Source organism: Oncorhynchus mykiss, chromosome 5 (genome assembly GCF_013265735.2).
Source record: "Oncorhynchus mykiss isolate Arlee chromosome 5, USDA_OmykA_1.1, whole genome shotgun sequence".
Lineage (NCBI taxonomy): Eukaryota > Metazoa > Chordata > Actinopteri > Salmoniformes > Salmonidae > Oncorhynchus > Oncorhynchus mykiss.
The window spans coordinates 40,318,716-40,343,795 of NC_048569.1; the positions used below are offsets into that span (position 1 = coordinate 40,318,716).

The following is a 25,080-nucleotide window of genomic DNA, read 5'->3' on the forward strand; positions in this document are numbered from 1 at the left end:
TATACTATCCATCTCTGTGCTAAAAAAGCACACTCTAAAGCAGTGGTTCTCAACTCCAGCCCTTGAGTACTTCCAACAGCACACATTTTTTGTTGTGCTTTAAAGGGGTCACATTTCCTCCTTTGAGCACTTAGGCAATTTCTCAATTGGATTTGCTCCTGAGTCCTCTCTCCTCAGTACTCTCACCTCCTTTTGAAAAGGGTCAAAGGGAATTGAGGAGAGGCGGCGAGGAGTGCTTGTATGAAATGAGACTCTCCTTCTCCGCTCGCACATCATCAGGAAAACTACGTTTACAGGGATGGATCCCGAAATAAATGTGTGAAGTGATGAAAACAAATTCAGTTAGTTGTGCAAGACATTTTATAAATAAAACAATAAGTAGAACATTGTTTTAGAACGTGTGCATGGTTTTCTCCTTCGACAAAACAAAAGCTGATTCAAAGGTGGTGTGGCAGATTTCAAAACTCTTCCGTGAAGGACACATGACTTTCCTCAATGAAAGGTGGCTATCAAGGAAGGGAGGACACTTTTTCGTTCGCAACTCGACCACTTATCGGATTCTGGGTCACGGAGGAGAGAGGAAAGAGGGTGGATCATGGACATTTGCCCAAATTAGAAAAAGCCTTCGATTTGACAGGACGTGACCTACATGTAACAGGAAGTGGGCTTACCGAAGATGTCTGTCCTTGCAGAGCGCCACCATCACCAGCAGGTTTCCCAGAACAGTCATGATGATGATGATGGAGAGGAAGATGGTGAGAATGACCCTCTCCAGTGAGTTCAGTACATGCTCCATGTTTACCACGTCATCGACTGAACTACACAATCAAACAATTACTGTTATTAAGGTCATCATCATAACATCATTGGAATATGACTGATAATCATAAGACATGTATGAATGAAGACCTTTCATAACATTAAAAATATATATATTTTCAATAACAGAGAGCATTTGATGTGTGGGCTGTGTCGCCTCTAAATGGTATTTAGTTTAGATCTTTCATACAGACCATCATATCGCAACAATGAATTATGTTCCCTCTCAGGAAATAAAAGTGATTTGAATTTAAATGAATTACTCGTGTTCCACTGTGTGTTCGTACTGTTCAGGTGGGTGGGATTCTGTGGCCATCGCTGTTCATCTGCATAGAGGGTGCTAAAGGAGAGTCCTCCACACCAGTCGCTGTGGCCCTGAGGACAAACACAACTAGGCAGTTCATCACAGCTCTAATACTAACACTGTGAATTGTTCACATCTACAGCTTCAAGGCTGTACGATGTTACAGCTGTAATACTGTACGATGCTACAGCTGTATTACTGTACGATGCTACAGCTGTATTACTGTACGATGTTACAGCTGTAATACTGTACGATGCTACAGCTGTATTACTGTACGATGTTACAGCTGTAATACTGTACGATGTTACAGATGTAATACAGTACAATGTTACAGCTGTAATACAGTACGATGTTACAGATGTAATACTGTACGATGTAACAGCTGTAATACAGTATGATGTTACAGATGTAATACAGTACGATGTTACAGATATAATACAGTACGATGTTACAGATGTAATACAGTACGATGTTACAGCTGTAATACAGTACGATGTTACAGATGTAATACTGTACGATGTAACAGCTGTAATACAGTATGATGTTACAGATGTAATACAGTACGATGTTACAGATGTAATACAGTACGATGTTACAGATGTAATACAGTATGATGTTACAGATGTAATACAGTACGATGTTACAGCTGTAATAATGTACGATGTTACAGCTGTAATACTGTATGATGTTACAGCTGTAATGCTGTATGATGTTACAGCTGTAATACAGTACGATGTTACAGCTGTAATACAGTACGATGTTACAGCTGTAATACAGTAGGATGTTACAGCTGTAATACAGTACGATGTTACAGCTGTAATACAGTACGATGTTACAGCTGTAATACAGTACGATGTTACAGCCAATGACAGACTGCCCGTCTGGAGCACCGGGAATTTTCCCGGTGGGCCGCTTGACAATTGGGGTCGTTGCAACGCAAAATATAAATAACCCCAGTCCGCTTAAATAAAAATAACCAAGTGCTGTGTGTCTGACTGGCCTAGGCGAGCGGGCTGCCGGCCCACTGCCACTGCTGTTGGGTATTACATCTCTCCCAGCCAATTACTTTTGGTCCAGTCCATTCTAACTTTACCTGAGCCCTACCCCATTTCCTATCTCTGTTAAGTGGTGACATTTGGATAAATAGTGAAGCGGAGACAATGGACAACCAAAAAGAGAAAAACGTAAAGCTGTTGCTTAAAAGCAGAGAGAGAAGAGGTTGAAGTCCCTTGAGACTGATGCAGCCAAATGTTTTAAAATAACAAATTATTCATTTGGCGCCGTTACCAGTCAATCATCTCAGCCTCGTGGGCCTGAAGACACTGGCAGCAGAGGGGAGAGAGAGCAGAGAGAGCAGCCCATTGAGCCCAGCGATACCAGTTCAACTGTTCGTCAATGTTTTGCAGGTGAACTGGTAAGACAATAGGGATAAGATAAGCAATGTTTGGGTTTAGCTAGCTGGCTATTTAGCTATATCAGTTGCCTTTTGTTGAAACAAGCACTCGTCAATGTCACTTTTCGTGAACCGACCAATCACAGCCTGGATGGGGCGGGACATTAAAAAAAGGTTGACGTGCTACAGGAAACTTTTGAAATGTTGAACTCATTATTATGCATGAATGGTTATGATTATTGACAAGTTAGTACTTGGCATTATCAAATTAGAGACTAACCACCAATGTAGACCATTTTTCTTGCACAAGGATTTAATGACGGAACAAAACCTACAAAATTATAAATGTTGGATGTGTAGTTCATAAACTGCTGTATTGTCCAATTGGAATTAATATTATACTAGTGGTATACAGTATACTATTATATGAAATTATATGAATATATATGAACATTATATAATTCATATATTAATATTATACTAGTAGTATACAGTATACTATTATATGAAATTATATGAATATATATGAACATTATATAATTCATATATTAATATTATACTAACATTATACTATTATGTTATAATATTATACTAATATACTAATTTATACTAATTACTCATCCAGGTCGAGGATAATGCATCTGCGGTGGACAGATGTAGATTGAGCCAAAGCCAGGATTCCACTGCCACCCAAATTTGTGATTATTTTAAGAGGCCGAAGTCAGGGGACCTAGATATGTTTTTTAGCTTCCACCTCCAACAAAAGTGTGAAAAGTCTGTGGTGCAGAAGGTTTTTCTTTTATAAAGATGAGACCAACAGGAAGTGGCTGTCATACAGTGAAGAAAACCATGCTTTATTCTGCTTCATTTGTATGGCATTTGCAAAGCCCACCGAGAACAGCCCTTTCACAAATGGAATGGCAGACTGGAAGCATATCCATCAGGGAGTGGGAGAGCATGAGAAGAGCGTTATGCATAGAGGTCATGCTGAGGCCTACTTTCTAAGGTCCTCCAAAGGTAACATTGAGAGCATGTTCATCAGCAGTCAGACTGCTCATAGAGAGCAAGTGAACAGAAGTAGGCAAGTGCTAGAGAGCATTATAGATGTAATTATAGTCATAGGCAAGAGGGGTCTGTGCTACAGTGGAACGCAGTCTGAAGCAGCTTATACGCTAGATGACAACAGCATTGACTATGGCAACTTTTTAGAGATTATCATTCTGCTGGGAAAGTACGACCTGTGTGTGAAAGAGCATCTCACTGCCTGCATAGAGAAAAGCAAAAAACTGCTTGAGTCTGGGTCAAGAGGGGGCAGAGGCTCTCCAATCACTCTATTATCAAAGACTACCATCGATAACGTCATTACCACCATCCAACCCACAATGCAGGCCACCATAGCAAGTGAAATCCAGGATTGACACTATGCAGGACATTACAATGCAAAATCAATGCTCTGTCATAGTCAGATATGTGACGAACGTCATCCATGAGAGGTTTGTGACTGTTATGAAATGTGAGGCATCCACTGGACAATACTTTGTCCAGGCACTGAGTGAAGTACTGGAAAACATGAAGCTTGACATCAACAAGTGCCTTGGCAATTCCACTGATGGAGCCTCCAGTACGCAAGGCCAGTATACAGGCTTCCCTGCCCTGCTCTCTGCAAAGTCAACCAATCAAGTGCATGTGTGGTGCTATGCATACATTTTGAACCTTGTTTTGGCAGACACAACAGAGAGTGTCTTGGCAAGTGGGTCACTTTTTTCTCTCGTTAACAGCACAGCTGTGTTCTTCCGTGAATCCTACCAGAGGGTGAACATTTGGGAGAAGGAGAACAAGGACACAAGACACAGACATCTTGCTCCAATTGGAGAGACACGCTGGTGAGATAAAGACAGTGCCTTAAAGAAGGCCTTTGGAGCTTTTGGAAATCCAGATGAGAGTCTGTATGTTGATGTCCTTCTCACTCTTTCAACCATACAAGATCAGAAAAACATCAACACTACTGCACAGGTCAAGGCACAAGGATACATTGAGGGGTTGCTGAAGTATGAAACAATACCTAAAGCTCAGATATTCCTCAGAATATTTCAGGCCACCTCACCAGTCTCAAAATATCTTCAAACAAGTGGAATGGACATTCTGTCTGCGCATCATATGTTTGTGTCTACAGAGGAGCAGCTGAAAGGAATGGCAAGAGATGTTGAAAAAGTCAAAGCAGCCGCAGACACATTTGTTCAGTGGGCCAACAGGAAGTTGCAGGAACGGGATGAGGAAACAGAGCTGGAGTTAGAGACCACTCTGCCAACGAAAAGGGCTTGAAAGAAGAAAACCATGCCTGGAGAGATTGCACAAGATGAGACTTTTACTGGGGCAGAGAGTGCATACAGGATTGGTGTCCATAATCAAATTCTGGATAGTCATAGATAGCATCCATCGGCGATTTCTGATGACACTTTGTATGCCGACATGGCTCTTCTGGACCCTAAACACTTTAGTCAGCTAACATCCAGTGCCAGTGGCCTTCCACAGACAGCCCTTCAAGAACTAAGCAAATGTTTGATCAAATCTGACAGCAGAGCAACGGTGGCCAATTTAAAGAGTGAGCTCATGAGTCTGGCAGAACAGTGGACTAGGTTAAAACAATCGGGATTTGAAGAATACACAACCAGGACAATGGAGGGTCATGGACCTGAAGGAAATGAAAACGAGGTGGAGATGGTTAACAAGAGCTGTTCATCTTGCAAGGACTGTCCAGCGTGTTGCTACCGTATTCTTAGTCAGTACAACCTATTGACTGACGTATACCACATAATGGGCCTTGTTTACAAGTTCCGACTTACACTGTCAGTAACCCAGGTAGCTTGCGAGCGGAGCTTCTCTACTCTGAAATTCATCAACAGTAGGCTCAGCACTCTAGCTCAACAGCACCTGGAGGCTTTTATGCTCATGGTTACTGAGCGAGATATTTTAATGGCCCTGGACAGTGACCTGGTTATAGATGACATTGCTGAGAGAAGTGAGCTGCTGCAGAAATTGTTTAATTTAAGGAGGTAGGAAATATGTTTATTTAAATTTTATTCTACGACACCAGTCTTTTCACCAACAAATGTATTCTTGTAATATTTATTTCACTGGTCAGATTGCTGCCTTGTTCTTTTTTTACATCTATTTTACTAAACTTATTGTTTTAAATATTGTTCATGAATCTTGTTTACATAAAGTGTGGCGTCGGTTGTGTGGGTGGTGGTGTATCGCTGGGGGGGTTTTGGTGGGCCGGTCAAGTCAAAAAGTCCAGGGCCATTTTTCATTCCCAGTCCGTCCCTGGTTACAGCTGTAATACTGTATGATGTTACAGCTGTAATACAGTACGACATTACAGATGTAATACTGTACGATGTTACAGCTGTAATACTGTATGATGTTACAGCTGTAATACTGTATGATGTTACAGCTGTAATACTGTACAATGTTACAGCTGTAATACTGTATGATGTTACAGCTGTAATACTGTATGATGTTACAGCTGTAATACTGTACGATGTTACAAATGTAATACTGTATGATGTTACAGCTGTAATACTGTATGATGTTACAGCTGTAATACTGTATGATGTTACAGATGTACTACAGTACGATGTTATGGCTGTAATACTGTACGATGTTACAGCTGTAATACAGTATGATGTCACAGCCGTAATACTGTATGATGTTACAGCCGTAATACTGTATGATGTTACAGCTGTAATACTGTACGATGTTACAGCTGTAATACTGTACGATGTTACAGATGCAATACAGTACGATGTTACGGCTGTAATACTGTACGATGTTACAGCTGTAATACTGTACGATGTTACAGATGTAATACAGTACGATGTTACAGCTGTAATACAGTACGATGTTACAGCTGTAATACTGTACGATGTTACAGCTGTAATACTGTACGATGTTACAGCTGTAATACTGTATGATGCTACAGCTGTAATACTGTACGATGTTACAGCTGTAATACAGTATGATGTTACAGCTGTAATACTGTACGATGTTACAGCTGTAATACTGTATGATGTTACAGCTGTAATACTGTATGATGTTACAGCTGTAATACAGTACGATGTTACAGATGTAATACTGTACGATGTTACAGCTGTACGATGTTACGATGTTACAGCTGTAATACTGTATGATGTTACAGCTATAATACTGTACGTTGTTACAGCTGTAATACTGTATGATGTTACAGCTGTAATACTGTACGATGTTACGATGTTACAGCTGTAATACTGTATGATGTTACAGCTGTAATACAGTACAATGTTACAGCTGTAATACTGTATGATGTTACAGCTGTAATACAGTACGATGTTACAGATGTAATACTGTACGATGTTACAGCTGTAATACTGTATGATGTTACAGCTGTAATACTGTATGATGTTACAGCTGTAATACTGTATGATGTTACAGATGTAATACTGTACAATGTTACAGCTGTAATACTGTACGATGTTACAGCTGTACGATGTTACGATGTTACAGCTGTAATACTGTATGATGTTACAGCTGTAATACAGTACAATGTTACAGCTGTAATACAGTACGATGTTACAGCTGTAATACAGTACGATGTTACAGATGTAATACTGTACGATGTTACAGCTGTAATACTGTATGATGTTACAGCTGTAATACAGTACGATGTTACAGCTGTAATACTGTACGATGTTACAGCTGTAATACTGTACGATGTTACAGCTGTAATACTGTATGATGCTACAGCTGTAATACTGTACGATGTTACAGCTGTAATACAGTATGATGTTACAGCTGTAATACTGTACGATGTTACAGCTGTAATACTGTATGATGTTACAGCTGTAATACTGTATGATGTTACAGCTGTAATACAGTACGATGTTACAGATGTAATACTGTACGATGTTACAGCTGTACGATGTTACGATGTTACAGCTGTAATACTGTATGATGTTACAGCTATAATACTGTACGTTGTTACAGCTGTAATACTGTATGATGTTACAGCTGTAATACTGTACGATGTTACGATGTTACAGCTGTAATACTGTATGATGTTACAGCTGTAATACAGTACAATGTTACAGCTGTAATACTGTATGATGTTACAGCTGTAATACAGTACGATGTTACAGATGTAATACTGTACGATGTTACAGCTGTAATACTGTATGATGTTACAGCTGTAATACTGTATGATGTTACAGCTGTAATACTGTATGATGTTACAGATGTAATACTGTACAATGTTACAGCTGTAATACTGTACGATGTTACAGCTGTACGATGTTACGATGTTACAGCTGTAATACTGTATGATGTTACAGCTGTAATACAGTACAATGTTACAGCTGTAATACAGTACGATGTTACAGCTGTAATACAGTACGATGTTACAGATGTAATACTGTACGATGTTACAGCTGTAATACTGTATGATGTTACAGCTGTACGATGTTACGATGTTACAGCTGTAATACTGTATGATGTTACAGCTGTAATACTGTACGATGTTACAGCTGTAATACTGTATGATGTTACAGCTGTACGATGTTACAATGTTACAGCTGTAATACTGTATGATGTTACAGATGTAATACAGTACGATGTTACAGATGTAATAGAGTACGATGTTACAGCTGTAATACTGTACGATGTTACAGCTGTAATACTGTACGATGTTACAAAGCCACTATTTACCCACTGTCTGGTACTCATGATTGAACAATGACTTTATAGAGGAATTCTATATCAGTCGTGAATATTTTTAACTCAGAAGTCCAGGAAAGTCCATCAAAGTCTAGGAAAATGGTGTTGTCATATTGGCAACAGTTATAAAGTTCATGTCATAACCCGCTATATCTAGTGTGTGTGAGGTTACCCTCATGTTACAGTATGATGATTCTGTGTCAACATATTTGAGAATATCCCTCTATGGTCCACATTTGGCCTTGATATAAGACAGCTACAGTAGATTACAACTACAGGCTGAGAAGGGATTTCCGGATGGAGATCAACAAGTATGGTCTGAATCCCTCAGACATTGACGAAGCAATTGTGAAAAAGCAAACAGAGGGCAGTGTCTGCACACAAATCTCCCCTGCCGCACAAAGCTCAGTGGCTCGACAACAAACAGAGACACATAAGCACACGTGCATACTGTGCACCCACACACACCTTACAGAACAAACACAACCCACCAGCCAATGGAATAACAAAATATCTGCTCTATCTGTATTTAATCACATAAAAGGGAGCAGAGAAAGCTTTTAGACAACGCCACCATTTTCTTTGACAAACTATTACTCTAGAGGTGTCTACATTTCCGAACATAAATGTGTCATCTTTCAGACTGGGAGTTTAGTTAAACAGGAAGGTTCCCCTACACAACACGAGGAAGGGAGGCGAGTTTTGGCACATTGTTATTAACAGGGAGTCCTCTGTGGCCAAATTACATCTCAGCCTCCTAGGAGGGGGGGGGGGGGGGGGGGGGGGGGGGGCAGTGGGTCCAACTCACACATGACTTCTTTGCCTGGAGCCCCTGCTGGGTAAATACATGGGGACAGTGAGAGTGATGTGGGAGTATGCCGAGATCCAAGTGGGTAAATACATGAGAAGACTACGGTGTTCACCATTCTAGAAGACTCCTCATTCTAATATAGATCACACCCTAAGCACTGCTCTTCAAAAGAAAAGCATGCCTCCCATATTGTCAAAAGTCCTCAGCAATGCACTGCAAGTGTCTTCCGTCGCCAACAGAGATGGCCGCCTCGCTTCGCATTCCTAGGAAACTATGCAGTACTTAGTTTTTTTTACGTGTTATTTCTTACATTGGTACCCCAGGCAATCTTAGGTTTCATTACATACAGTCGGGAGGAACTACTGAATATAAGAGCAACATCAACTCACCATCATTACGACCAGGAATATGACTTTCCCGAAGCGGATCCTGTGTTCTGCCTTCCACCCAGGACAATGGATCGGATCCCAGCCGGCGACCCAAAACAACGACGTCGTAACAACGACGTCGTAAAAGGGGCAAACGAAGCGGTCTTCTGGTCAGGCTCCGGAGACGGGCACATCGCGCACCACTCCCTAGCATACTACTTGCCAATGTCCAGTCTCTTGACAACAAGGTTGATGAAATCCGAGCAAGGGTAGCATTCCAGAGAGACATCAGAGACTGTAACGTTCTTTGCTTCACGGAAACATGGCTCACTCGAGAGACTTTATCGGAGTCGGTGCAGCCAGCTGCATCACGCTGACAGAAACAAGCATCTTTCTGGTAAGAAGAGGGCAGAGGGTTATGCCTTATGATTAACGAGATGTGGTGTGATCATAACAACATACAGGAACTCAAGTCCTTCTGTTCACCTGACTTAGAATTCCTCACAATCAAATGTCGACCACATTATCTACCAAGGTAATTCTCTTCGATTATAATCACAGCCGCATATATTCCCCCCCAAGCAGACACATCGATGGCCCTGAACTAACTTTATTTGACTCTATGTAAACTGGAAACCACATATCCTGAGGCTGCATTCATTGTAGCTGGGGATTTTAACAAGGCTAATCTGAAAACAAGACTCCTTAAATTCTATCAGCATATCGATTGCCCAACCAGGGCTGGTAAAACCCTGGATCATTGTTATTCTAACTTCCGCGACGCATATAAGGCCCTCCCCCGCCCTCCTTTCGGAAAAGCTGACCATGACTCCATTTTGTTGCTTCCAGCCTACAGACAGAGACTAAAACAAGAAGCTCCCGCGCTCAGGTCTGTTCAACGCTGGTCCGACCAATCTGATTCCACGCTTCAAGACTGCTTCGATCATGTGGATTGGGATATGTTCCGCATTGCGTCCAACAACAACATTGACGAATACCCTTATTCGGTGAGCGAGTTCATTAGAAAGCGCATTGACGATGTTAGACCCACAGCAACGATTAAAACATTCCCAAACCAGAAACCGTGGATTGATGGCAGCATTCGCGCGAAACTGAAAGCACGAACCACTGCTTTTAACCAGTGCAAGGTGACCGGAAACATGATCGAATACAAACAATGTAGCTATTCCCTCCGCAAGGCAATCAAACAAGCTAAGCGTCAGTATAGAGACAAAGTAGAGTCGCAATTCAACGGCTCAGACACAAGAGGTATGTGGCAGGGTCTACGATCAATCACGGATTACAAAAAGAAAACCAGCCCCGTCGCGGACCAGGATGTCTTGCTCCCAGACAGACTAAATAACTTTTTTGCTCGCTTTGAGGACAATACAGTGCCACTGACACGGCCCGCTACCAAAACCTGCGGACTCTCCTTCACTGCAGCCGAAGTAAGTAAAACATTTAAACGTGTTAACCCTCGCAAGGCTGCAGGCCCAGACGGCATCCCCAGCCGCGTCCTCAAAGCATGCGCAGACCAGCTGGCTGGTGTGTTTATGGACATATTCAATCAATCCTTATCCCAGTCTGCTGTTCCACATGCTTCAAGAGGGCCACCATTATTCCTGTTCCCAAGAAAGCTAAGGTAACTGAGCTAAACGACTACCGTAGCACTCACTTCCGCCATCATGAAGAGCTTTGAGAGACTAGGACCAGATCACCTCCACCCTACCTGACACCCTAGACCCACTCCAATTTACTTACCGCCCCAATAGGTCCACAGACGACGCAATCGCAACCACACTGCACACTGCCCTAACCCATCTGGACAAGAGGAATACCTATGTGAGAATGCTGTTCATCGACTACAGCTCAGCATTTAACACCATAGTACCCTCCAAAATCGTCATCAAGCTCGAGACCCTGGGTCTCAACACCGCCCTGTGCAACTGGGTACTGGACTTCCTGACGGGCCGCCCCCAGGTGGTGAGAATAGGAAACAACATCTCCACTTCGCTGATCCTCAACACTGGGGCCCCACAAGGGTGCGTTCTGAGCCCTCTACTGTACTCTGTGTTCACCCACGACTGCGTGGCCATGCACGCCTCTAACTCAATCAGCAAGTTTGCGGACGACACCACAGTGGTAGGCTTGATTAACAACAACAACTAGACGGCTTACAGGGAGGAGGTGAGGGCCCTCGGAGTGTGGTTTCAGGAAAATAACCTCATACTCAACGTCAACAAAACAAAGGAGATGATTGTGGACTTCCGGAAACAGCAGAGGGAGCACCCCCCCTATCCACATCGACGGGACAGTAGTGGAGAGGGTAGTACGTTTTAAGTTCCTCGGCATACACATCACGGACAAACTGAATTGGTCCACCCACACAGACAGCGTTGTGAAGAAGGCTCAGCAGCACCTCTTCAACCCCAGGAGGCTGAAGAAATCCGGCTTGTCATCAAAAGCACTCACAAACTTCTACAGATGCACAATCGAGAGCATCCCGTCGGGCTGTATCACCGCCTGGTACGGCAACTGCTCCGCCCACAACCGTAAGGCTCTCCAGAGGGTAGTGAGGTCTGCACAACGCATCACCGGGGGCAAACTACCTGCCCTCCAGGACACCTACACCACCCGAGCCACTGCCTGTTCACCCCGCTATCATCCAGAAGGCGAGGTCAGTACAGGTGCACCAAAGCAGGGAACGAGAGACTGAAAAACAGCTTCTATCTCAAGGCCATCAGACTGTTAAACAGCCACCACTAACATTGAGTGGCTGCTGCCAACATACCGACTCAACTCCAGCCACTTTAATAATGGAAATTGATGTAAAAAATGATGTATCACTAGTCACTTTAAACAATGCCACTTAATATAATGTTTACATACCCTACATTACTCATCTCATATGTATATGTATATACTGTACTATATATCATCTACTGCATCTTTATGTAATACATGTATCACTAGCCACTTTAAACTATGCCACTTTGTTTACATACCCTACATTACTCATCTCATATGTATATACTGTACTCAATACCATCTACTGCATCTTGCCTATGCCGTTCTGTACCATCACTCATTCATATATCTTTATGTACATATTCTTTATCCCTTTACACTTGTGTGTATATGGTAGTAGTTGTGGAATTGTTAGGTTAGATGTCTCGTTGGTTATTACTGCATTGTCGGAACTAGAAGCACAAGCATTTCGCTACACTCGCATTAACATCTGCTAACCATGTGTATGTGACAAATCAAATTTTATTTGATGATTTTTGATTTGCAATAGTTTAGACATAGGAATGTCAAGCAGAATGCACTGCAATCCTGTGAAATAGTGCACAGGGTTTGCAGGTATCTTTTCATGACCACAAACCAAAAGGATTACTAGTAAATTGATAACGACCATGTGATTACAGTTCCCTGGAAAGTTTGTGTGACCGACTTCATTAGAGGTCGACAGATTAATCGGCATGGCTGATTACTTAGGGCCGATTTCAAGTTTTCATAACAATCGGTAATTGCCGTTTTTGGACGCCGAATATGGCCGATTTACGTTGCATTCCTTCGGGGAAACTGCGTGACAGGCTGACGCGAGTGCAGCAAGGAGCCAAGGTAAGTTGCTAGCTAGCATTAAACTTACCTTATAAAACAAAATCAATATTCACATAATCACTAGTTAACTACACATGGTTGATGATATTACTAGGTTAACTAGCTTGTCCTGCGTTGCATATAATCAATGCGGTGCCTGTTAATTTATCATCGAATCACAGCCTACTTCGCCAAACAGGTGATGTTTTAACAAAAGCGCATTGGGCAAAAAAAGCACAATAGTTGCACGAATGTACCTAACCATAAACATCAATGCCTTTCTTTAAAAAAATTGAAACCTGCATAGTTCAAAGAAATTCATGTTAACAGGCAATATTAACTAGGGAAATTTTGTCACTTCTCGTGCGTTTATTGCAGGCAGAGTCAGGGTATATGCAACAGTTTGGGCCGCCTGGCTTGTTGCGAACTAATTTGCCAGATTTTTACATAATTATGACATAACATTGAAGGTTGTGCAATGTAACAGCTATATTTAGGCTTAGGGTTGCCACCCGTTCGATAAAATCTGGAACGGTTCCGTATTTCACTGAAAGAATAAATGTTTTGTTTTCGAAATTATAGTTTCCAGGTTTGACCATATTAATGACCAAAGGCTCATATTTCTGTGTTTATAAAATTATAATTAAGTCTATGATTTGATATTTGATAGAGCAGTCTGACTGAGCGGTGGTAGGCAGCAGCAGGCTCGTAAGCATTCATTCAAACTTTATTGCATTTGCCAGCAGCTCTTAGCAATGCTTGATTCACAGCGCTGTTTATGACTTCTTCAAGCCTATCAACTCCTGAGATTAGGCTGGCAATGCTAAAGTGCCTATTAGAACATCCAATAGTCAAAGGTAAATGAAATACAAATGGTATAGAGAGAAATAGTCGACACTTCACAATTCCTATAATAACTACAACCTAAAATTTCTTAACTGGGAATATTGAACAACCAGCTTTCGTATGTTCTGAGCAAGGAACTTAATTTTTTTTTTTTAAATGGCACATATTGCACTTTTACTTTCTTCTCCAACACTGTGTTTTTGAATTATTTAAACCAAATTGAGCATGTTTCATTATTTATTTGAGACTAAATAAATTGTATTTATGTATTATTTTAAGTTAAAATAAGTGTTCATTGTTCATTCAGTATTGTTGTAATTGTCATTATTACAAATATATACACTGCTCAAAAAAATAAAGGAAACACTGAAACAACACGATGTAACTCCAAGTCAATCACACTTCTGTGAAATCAAACTGTCCACTTAGGAAGCAACACTGATTGACAATACATTTCACATGCTGTGCAAATGGAATAGACAACAGGTGGAAATTATAGGCAATTAGCAAGACACCCCCAATAAAGGAGTGGTTCTGCAGGTGGTGACTACAGACCACATCTCAGTTCCTATGCTTCCTGGCTGATGTTTTGGTCACTTTTGAATGCTGGCGGTGCTTTCACTCTAGTGGTAGCATGAGACGGAGTCTACAACACACAAGTGGCTCAGGTAGTGCAGCTCATCCAGGATGGTACATCAATGCGAGCTGTGGCAAGAATGTTTGCTGTGTCTGTCAGTGTAGTGTCCAGAGCATGGAGGCGCTACCAGGAGACAGGCCAGTACATCAGGAGACGTGGAGGAGGCCGTAGGATGGCAACAACCCAGCAGCAGGACCGCTACCGCCGCCTTTGTGCAAGGAGGAGCAGGAGGAACACTGCCAGAGCCCTGCAAAATGACCTCCAGCAGGCCACAAATGTGCATGTGTCTGCTCAAACGGTCAGAAACAGACTCCATGAGGGTGGTATGAGGGCCCGATGTCCACAGGTTGGGGTTGTGCTTACAGCCCAATACCGTGCAGGACGTTTGGCATTTGCCAGAGAACACCAAGATTGGCAAATTCGCCACTGGCGCCCTGTGCTCTTCACAGATGAAAGCAGGTTCACACTGAGCACATGTGACAGTCTGGAGACGCCGTGGAGAACGTTCTGCTGCCGGCAACATCCTCCAGCATGACCGGTTTGGAGGTGGGTCCGTCATGGTGTGAGGTGGCATTTCTTTGGGGGGCCGCACAGCCCTCCATGTGCTCGCCAGAGGTAGCCTGACTGCCATTAGGTACCGAGATGAGATCCTCAGACCCCTTGTGAGACCATATGCTGGTGCGGTTGGCCCTGGGTTCCTCCCAAGACAATGCTAGACCTCATGTGGCTGGAGTGTGTCAGCAGTTCCTGCAAGAGGAAGGCATTGATGCTATGGACTGGCCCGCCCGTTCCCCAGACCTGAATCCAATGGAGCACATCTGGGACATCATGTCTCGCTCCATCCACCAACGCCACATTGCACCACAGACTGTCCAGGAGTTGGCGGATGCTTTAGTCCAGGTCTGGGAGGAGATCTCTCAGGAGACCATCCGCCACCTCATCAGGAGCATGCCCAGGCATTGTAGGGAGGTCATACAGGCACGAGGAGTCCACACATACTACTGAGCCTCATTTTGACTTGTTTTAAGGACATTACATTAAAGTTGGATCAGCCTGTAGTGTGGTTTTCCACTTTAATTTTGAGTGTGACTCCAAATCCAGACCTCCATGGGTTGATAAATTTGATTTCCATTGATCATTTTTTGTGTGATTTTGTCAGCACATTCAACTATGTAAAGAAAAAAGTATTTAATAAAAATATTTAATTCATTCAGATCTAGGATGTGTTATTTTAGTGTTCCCTTTATTTTTTTGAGCAGTGTATATATAAATATCGGCCGATTAATCGGTATCTGCTTTTTTTTGGCTCTCCAATATTCGGTATCAGTATCGGCGTTGAAAAATCATAATCGGTCGACCTCTAGACTCCATAGAAGGAGCCAAAGTGACAAGAATCTGGGGACAGAATAAGTGGTGCTCATTTTTTCTCCCCTGAATCTGTACAACTGTCCCCTGGACATTCTAATAGAAATTACTAATCCAATTGAAAAGAAAAAGCATACAAATTTCTACCATGTGTTTCAAATTCCCAAGACAAAGGAAGATGAGCATTGTCATTATCAATTACAAGACTCAAGATTGCTTTAATATTTCCTAAAAAGTCTGAATTGAATTGACCTTGCAGATGATGTCACGTTCTGACCTTAGTTCCTTTGTTTTGTCTTTGTTTTAGTATGGTCAGGGCGTGAGTTGGGTGGGTTGTCTATGTTAATTTGTCTATGATTTTCTATTTCTGTGTTTGGCCTGGTATGGTTCTCAATCAGAGGCAGCTGTCAATCGTTGTCCCTGATTGAGAACCATATTTACGTAGCCTGTTTTCCATTGTGTTTTGTGGCTGGTTATTTTCTGTTTAGTGTTGTGTTGCACCTTACAGGACTGTTCGTTGGTTGTTTATTGTTTTGTTTTCAGTGTTCATTAAAATATTTAAAATATGAACACTTACCACGCTGCACCTTGGTCCTCCTCTCCTTCCCCAGACGACAAGCGTTATAGAACCACCCACCAAGAAAGGACCAAGCAGCGTGGTAACGGGCAGCAGCAGCAGTGGCCGGAATTGCAGGACTCCTGGACATGGGAGGAGATTCTCGACGGAAAGGGACCATGGGCACAGGCTGAAGAATATCGTTGCCCCAAGGCTGAGCTGGAGGCAGTGAAAGCTGAGAGGCGGTGGAATGAGGAGGCAGCACGTCGGCACTGTTGGAATCCCGAGGCAGCCACAAAAATGTATTGGGGGGCGGGGGCACACGGGGAGTGTGGCTAAGTCAGGTAGGAGACCTGAGCCAACTCCCCGTGCTTACCGGAGAGCGAGAGGGACCGGGCAGGCACCGTGTTATGCCGTGAAGTGCACGGTGTCCCCGGTGAGTGTGCATAGCCCGGTGCGGTACATTGCAGCGCCTCGTATCGGCCGGGCTAGAGTGGGCATCGAGCCAGGTGCCATGAAGCCGGCTCAGCGCATCTGGTCTCCAGGGCGTCTCCTCGGGCCGGTGTACATGGCACCAGCCTTACGCATGGTGTCCCTGGTTCGCCAGCATAGACCAGTGCGGGCTATTCCACCTCGCCGCACTGACCTGGCTACGGGGAGCATTCAACCAGGTAAGGTTGGGCAGGCTCAGTGCTCAAGAGCTCCAGTGCGCCTTCACGGTCCGGTCTATCCGGTGCCACCTCCATGCACCAGCCCTCCGGTGGCAGCCCCCCGCACCAGGCTGTCTCTCCGTCTCCTCCCTACAGGTGCTCCCGCCTGTCCAGCGCTGCCAGAGCCTTCCTCCTGCCCAGCACTGCCAGAGTCTCCCGTCTGTCCTGAGCTGCCAGAGTCTGCCGTCTGTCCTGAGCTGCCAGAGTCTACCGTCTGTCCTGAGCTGCCAGAGCCGCCAGTCTGTCCTGAGCTACCAAAGCCGCCAGTCTGTCCTGAGCCGTCCATCAGCCAGGAGCTGCCAGAGCCGTCAGTCAGCCATGCGCTGCCAGAGCCGTCAGTCAGCCAGGAGCTGCCAGAGCCGTCAGTCACCCAGGAGCTGCCAGAGCCGTGAGTCAGCCAGGAGCTGCCAGAGCCGTGAGTCAGCCAGGAGCTGCCAGAGCCACCTGTCACTCCGGCGCTGCCGGAATCTTCCGTCCATTTGGGACCCGTGGCTAAGGTCCCCAGTCCGAGGTCGGCGGCAAGGGTCGCCGCTCTTAAGAGGCCACGGAGGCGGTTAAGGAGGCGGAGAAAGACTATGGTGGAGTGGGGTCCACGTCCCGCGCCAGAGCCGCCATCACGGACAGACACCCACCCACCCAAACCCTCCCCAATAGGTTCAGGTTTTGCGGCCGGAGTCCCCACCTTTGGACCTTAGTTCCTTTGTTTTGTCTTTGTTTTAGTATGGTCAGGGCGTGAGTTGGGTGGGTTGTCTATGTTAATTTGTCTATGATTTTCTATTTCTGTGTTTGGCCTGGTATGGTTCTCAATCAGAGGCAGCTGTCAATCGTTGTCCCTGATTGAGAACCATATTTAGGTAGCCTGTTTTCCATTGTGTTTTGTGGGTGGTTATTTTCTGTTTAGTGTTGTGTTGCACCTTACAGGACTGTTCGTTGGTTGTTTATTGTTTCGTTTTCAGTGTTCATTAAAATATTTAAAATATGAACACTTACCACGCTGCACCTTGGTTCTCCTCTCCTTCCCCAGACGACAAGCGTTATAGAACCACCCACCAAGAAAGGACCAAGCAGCGTGGTAACGGGCAGCAGCAGCAGTGGCCGGAGATTCTCGACGGCAAGGGACCATGGGCACAGGCTGAAGAATATCGTTGCCCCAAGGCTGAGCTGGAGGCAGTGAAAGCTGAGAGGCGGTGGAATGAGGAGGCAGCACGTCGGCACTGTTGGAATCCCGAGGCAGCCACAAAAATGTATTGGGGGGCGGGGGCACACGGGGAGTGTGGCTAAGTCAGGTAGGAGACCTGAGCCAACTCCCCGTGCTTACCGGAGAGCGAGAGGGACCGGGCAGGCACCGTGTTATGCCGTGAAGTGCACGGTGTCCCCGGTGAGTGTGCATAGCCCGGTGCGGTACATTGCAGCGCCTCGTATCGGCCGGGCTAGAGTGGGCATCGAGCCAGGTGCCATGAAGCCGGCTCAGCGAATCTAGTCTCCAGTGCGTCTCCTCGGGCCGGTGTACATGGCACCAGCCTTACGCATGGTGTCCCTGGTTCGCCAGCATAGCCTAGTGTGGGCTATTCCACCTCGCCGCACTGACCTGGCTATGGGGAGCATTCAACCAGGTAAGGTTGGGCAGGCTCGGTGCTCAAGAGCTCCAGTGAGCCTTCACGGTCCGGTCTATCCGGTGCCACCTCCATGCTCCAGCCCTCCGGTGGCAGACCCCGCACCAGGCTGTCTCTCCGTCTCCTCCCTACAGGTGCTCCCGCCTGTCCAGCGCTGCCAGAGCCTTCCTCCTGCCCAGCACTGCCAGAGTCTCCCGTCTGTCCTGAGCTGCCAGAGTCTGCCGTCTGTCCTGAGCTGCCAGAGTCTCCCGCCTGTCCTGAGCTGCCAGAGTCTCCCGCCTGTCCTGAGCTGCCAGAGTCTCCCGCCTGTCCTGAGCTGCCAGAGCCGCCAGTCTGTCCTGAGCTACCAGAGCCGCCAGTCTGTCCTGAGCCGTCCATCAGCCAGGAGCTGCCAGAGCCGTCAGTCAGCCAGGAACTGCCAGAGCAATCAGTCAGCCAGGAGCTGCCAGAGCCACCTGTCACTCCGGCGCTGCCGGAATCTTCCGTCCATTCGGGACCCGTGGCTAAGGTCCCCAGTCCGAGGTCGGCGGCAAGGGTCGCCGCTCTTAAGAGGCCACGGAGGCGGTTAAGGAGGCGGAGAAAGACTATGGTGGAGTGGCGTCCACGTCCCGCGCCAGAGCCGCCACCACGGACAGACACCCACCCAAACCCTCCCCAATAGGTTCAGGTTTTGCGGCCGGAATCCCCACCTTCGGACCTTAGTTCCTTTGTTTTGTCTTTGTTTTAGTATGGTCAGGGCGTAAGTTGGGTGGGTTGTCTATGTTAATTTGTCTATGATTTTCTATTTCTGTGTTTTGCCTGGTATGGTTCTCAATCAGAGGCAGCTGTCAATCGTTGTCCCTGATTGAGAACCATATTTAGGTAGCATGTTTTCCATTGTGTTTTGTGGGTGGTTATTTTCTGTTTAGTGTTGTGTTGCACCTTACAGGACTGTTCGTTGGTTGTTTATTGTTTCGTTTTCAGTGTTCATTAAAATATTTAAAATATGAACACATACCACGCTGCACCTTGGTCCTCCTCTCCTTCCCCAGACGACAAGCGTTACAGATGATCATGCCATGAACGCAAATTTAACTTACTGTAAAAGCCTTGAATGAATCCCAAACCATTTACCAGCGCCTCCATATAAATAATTTACAAGTAAATATTCCAAAACAACTTCACACATCATGCTTTAAGAGGTCTGGCATGCTGTGGATTTACATGTGAGGAGGAGGAGTGTCAAATCTGGCCACTGGCCGCTTGGACGTCTCCATGTTAAAATATGATTCCCCTGTGGTGCTCTCATTGCTCAATGAGTGATGGTCCTGCTATCATATCTACAACCTATGGATTTCAGAATACACTGATAGACATTTTATTGAAAATCTTAGAACTGCATGTCTTTGCATCCTAAAATAGTAATATAGTTAAACTAGAACTGGATAAATAAAATCCTATTTTTTACTACTAAAATCTAGGAAAATAACACTTGTCGCCTTCATTCATTTTCATCCATAGTCCCATGATGTAAAATCTGGGCATTTCACTTTCCAGTGTGTTCAGGCATACTTCTGTCCCAACACATTCAGGCAAGGAGCCGAGTTTAACCCAAACAGACTTGCGGGAAGGGAAATTGAAGGGATTTTGAGAAATAGCATACTTGTAAAGTTTGTTTAAGAACCAATATACATGGGCTCCTTGTCAAACTTCTGTCCCACATTCATTTGTTACAAAGTGAGAGAATAAAAATAAGTAAATCAGAGATCCTGATATGTTTAAACCCCTGCCACCATCACAATCCGGAGTTATTGAGAAAGACCAAAACAGATTCATTGAATTACAATACATTACATTACATAACATTAGTGGAGGAATAAGAAAAAAGTTACAACAATGATCTGACACCTTCCCACACTGGCTGTCTTTACTGTGTGGCTGTTGAACAGGCAAACATGTTCATATTCTATACACCTCCACTGACCACTTGCCACAATTTGTTTAGTTTAGTGAATTTTAGAGTACGGAATATATAATCTAACCATGCTATAATCTCCACCACAGTAGTTTAATACAGTAAGAGTAAGTAACTGTAACAGTAGGTTGACAGTAACTGTGCATATGTAGGATCTTCATTTGAGCCAGTTTGGTACAGCAGGAAAATAATCGTGCAGCAACAGGATATGTAAATTATTATGTGGATTATAATTCATGTTAAAGCTCCCAATTCACCACTTTATTGACAACGTTTCAATTGAAACGTTGTCAATAAAGCGGTGAATTGAAAGCTTTAACAGTGTGCGGGCCTTCTTTGTCTATGCTAGTACTCTAATTTATCCCAGCACCTATGTTTTTAAGGTTGTGCGTATGACCACAAACTTGACTATAATTTATGGACCTTTTTGTAGGTGTTGACACATTTTTCATAAGGGAAAATCAAGTCTGACATTTTTAAGTTGAAATTACAAACTTCATAAACTTTTTAAAAATCTCTAATACACTACAACTAAAACATTTCCTGTATTGCAGGAAAGTTATCCTGCAACAGGGTGATCAAATGAAGATCTTACATCTGTACCAGTAGTTTGGACAGTGTGTTCCATGTACCGTATGTTCTATGTGTGTTCTCTGACATTTACTCTAATGGCTGACAAATTGGGCTTCTCCACCGTAATCCAATCGTATCATCTATTCTAATTCACATGACAAGCATTTCAAAGCCTCTCATTTTCTCCAGAAATAACACCATAAAGAAGACTTTTCCATGTGCTTAGGGAGACAATTTCACACGCTATTCAAACCAACGACAGGGACAGGATGCAAACCCAAACTCTCATTCCGTGCAAAGAAACATGTTTTATGAATTGAGCTTAGATGACTGTAATGATTTGTGAAGGAGTAAGTGACTATGCAGGGCCACTCAGGAGTCGTTGTGACGCGTGTGATGGGGGGTTAACGGAGAATGAATACAGACACACCAGGCACCATGGAATAAAACAGCTATTCGCTACCATCAGGCAGCTGTGGATGTGGTTTTCCCTCTATTCGGTGGAAACGGACTAAATCTCCATTCTCTCATGGCACCACATGGCAGCACTGTCAAGATCAATGATAACTAGATGCTTGGGCTAGGCACTGTAACTGAAGCTATTGAGAGTATGATACGTTGTTGGATCACACTTCTGCTAATAGCCTCTAATAGACACGACATCCTACTTATCAGGATGTGGATACTTTTAAAATGGAACCGAAGTGGAGCTTGGAAGTGGAAACAACCTGAAACAGAAAGAAACTAAGGGAAAGTAGTAGCAGAATCTTATGGGCATGCTACACTGAAGCACTAGTAGAGTCAAAGACTAGTAGAGACAAAGCCTAGATACTATCTTCCCGATCATGTCTGCTGGTGCCTTAAAAGACAGTGCAAAGTTTCTAATCCTACTATACCTACCTATACATGCAAACATCCTCTTGAGAGTATTTCAGCAAGGCTATACATGATGCTTTGGATATGAATGAAATGAAACAGGATTGGTCACAGCATAAGCATTCCTCCTTGGGGTTAACGTTACATCATCACTGGAGCTCTCCTAAACACTGCAGACCTGGTAGCAACTAACGTGTGTGTGTGTGTGTGTGTGTGTGTGTGTGTGTGTGTGTGTGTGTGTGTGTGTGTGTGTGTGTGTGTGTGTGTGTGTGTGTGTGTGTGTGTGTGTGTGTGTGTGTGTGTGTGTGTGTGTGAGAGAGAGAGAGTGAGAGAGAAAGCAAAAGGAAGAGAGAGAGAAAGTGTGTTTACTCTGTGCTGTGAAATGGATGTGAATGTTTGCCATTAACGGTTCAGTACTTTCTAGTCTCTTTTAACCTCCATTTAGATCCGGGGTGTTGGTTTAGCTGCGGACTAGCTAGCCTGATCTCTGCTCTAATGAAATCCACAAGGTGTAACAGTATAAAACCCAACAAGGTGTTATATATATACCAACCCAGTAAGTGGTAGGCTACTGTTTACTAAAGGGTGATAAAGTAACAAGGATCGAAGAAAAAATTACATTTAACGCGTTGATGAAATGAGCTTGCAGTCTATGAGAAAGTGGAGACATGAACAGTCCTGAGAGGCAGGAACAGGGACCTTGAGCCTCATTTTAATATCTGATGATCATGGCATATTAATGGCATATGATCATGGCATATACAGTAGGTTCAGAAGTTTTGTGAAATAGTACAGTTGAAAAATATTTGGCAAATAGAAATCAAAACTGGATGGTAATTTAGAGATAGATGGGAGGGGTTGAGGGTAGCTGAATGTGACTAAAAACAAACAAAAGATAACTATTGTAAAATATACTGTGTCCGTAAAATGTATATAGTATGTACATTAGTTTAGTCCAATTAGGGGAGGGGTGGTAGGGTTAGGGGAAAATAAAACATTAAAATATATTTAAACATCTATATATATATATATATATATATATAAAAATATATGGGGGATTTGAAATGATGCAGACAATTACATTGATAAAAGCCACAATCTATATTCAATTTTAAAGCTGATCTACCCCCTAAACAATAAAACACTTGGATTTGCCCTTTAATTGCCATCAAGCAATGAAATGCAATGTTAAGTTATGGACAATAGGCTAAACTGTTCTATGCCAGTTTGTATGAAAACTGGGTTAAGAAAAACAGTGCACTTTAATTGACAATGCTATGCACAAAAAGAGCAAGTGAAATATGTTACAGCTCTGTTCACTGTCAAATTAGCTACCCAGGTCACAAATAACAAACTAAAGGTAGCCTATGCCTAATCACGGACACATAATAATAATGGCTAGATAATTATCTCGATTATAACATGCATTAATTAGTGAATAAATATAATAAACAGCCTATACAATTCAGGGTTCGTATGGGGTTTGTGTACGCTAACAACCATAATAATGCCTACTTCAATCATAGTCGGGTATAAGAGTACATTTGCTGAAAGTCTCGTGCGTAATTGTGTTATGCACAACGACATTGCCCAAGCAGAATATCCCCAGGCTGTACTACTACAAACTCTTCAATTAGGTCATATTATTTTCGATGTAACCAATTCATTTTCAGTGTCTGAATAGCTACATAAACCCCCAATGCTACTGAGGTTTTCCAAATTTGATGTCAAAGTTTTCCTCACCTTTTAGGGGTCGGCAGCTCGGTTTTCGGGTTTGAACAGCTCCCTGGGTTGCTATGGACTCTCATATTCCATAGGTGTCACGGAATAATTAAACACACCAGGCAATGACCACTGAGTGCCATAGGAGCGGGAAAGTTACATGCCATGGTGCGCGAGCCGATGTGCAGGAGAACAGATGTGGATCACAGTTTGCAAATGAACTAAATTTCATTTCACTTCTACAGCTGGGCGGTAGATGGGAAACCCGCTTTTAACGCCAGTTTCTCTCGAATGAGAGAAAAGGTTGACTAGACCGTCCCCATGTGGTTCCAATAAGGAGACACTAGGAGACCACAACTTTCCCCCTGTGAGACACATTATTGTGTCAAATGCTGGAGACTTTGATTCATTTTTGTTTGGACAACTTCATTGTCCTCTTTCCCTCCATGCACTGACATTACTTGGCTCAGAATGTGTGAAGGTCTGCAGCTTCAAATAAAACAAAGTCATGTTCAAACAGTATTAGAGTGATTTTGCAACTATGGACACCTTTGGCATTTCTTATTTGAAACAAATACTTTTCATGAAATAAACTTTTATCAACAGAGATATTTTATAAGGAACCATATACCGGTATTGGCTGTGACCATTTTATTCGACAATACATGGATTTTTCACGAAACACAGATAGATGACACTGCAGATGACATTATCATCACATCATAAAACATTTAATTTTAGTTTAAAACTGAACGACAAGCACAACGGGTTTTGGGGTTATTGGGTTTATCTGTCTATAGGGATTGGTACTACCACATTAAGAAATAACAGAGTAATGGTAAATTGCGTTAGTTGTTAAAAAAATAATTGTGTTAGTTGTTAAGAAATAAGTGGGTGGAAATGGATATCTACAATATCATTGATTGCTATAAAGACAGTAAAATATAATTTGATAAGCTGTATTGAGCAGGGGTATATGAGCAGGGGTATACCCATTTTATACAGAAGTTGTTATTTTCTGATAGTAATCACCTTGAAATCCTAATTTCTGACACATTTTGTGGTGGTAATGACAGTGTTGGTTATGACAATTTGCAAATATATAATGATTTAACTGCCAGGCCATGTGGTTTACTTGGTTAATATGATCAGCTATCATTTTATAAATCCCAACCACAACAT

General features: G+C 43.4%; 1 long non-coding RNA gene across 1 annotated transcript; it reads right to left on the reverse strand.

Annotated features, from left to right (window-relative positions):
- Positions 1-670: 670 nt before the first annotated feature.
- On the reverse strand, positions 671-24,091 carry LOC118964588. Its single transcript, XR_005051735.1, has 3 exons — positions 23,920-24,091; positions 1,083-1,194; positions 671-818 (listed from the first exon to the last, which is right to left on the reverse strand). It is a non-coding gene; the product is annotated as an uncharacterized LOC118964588 (long non-coding RNA).
- Positions 24,092-25,080: the final 989 nt, after the last annotated feature.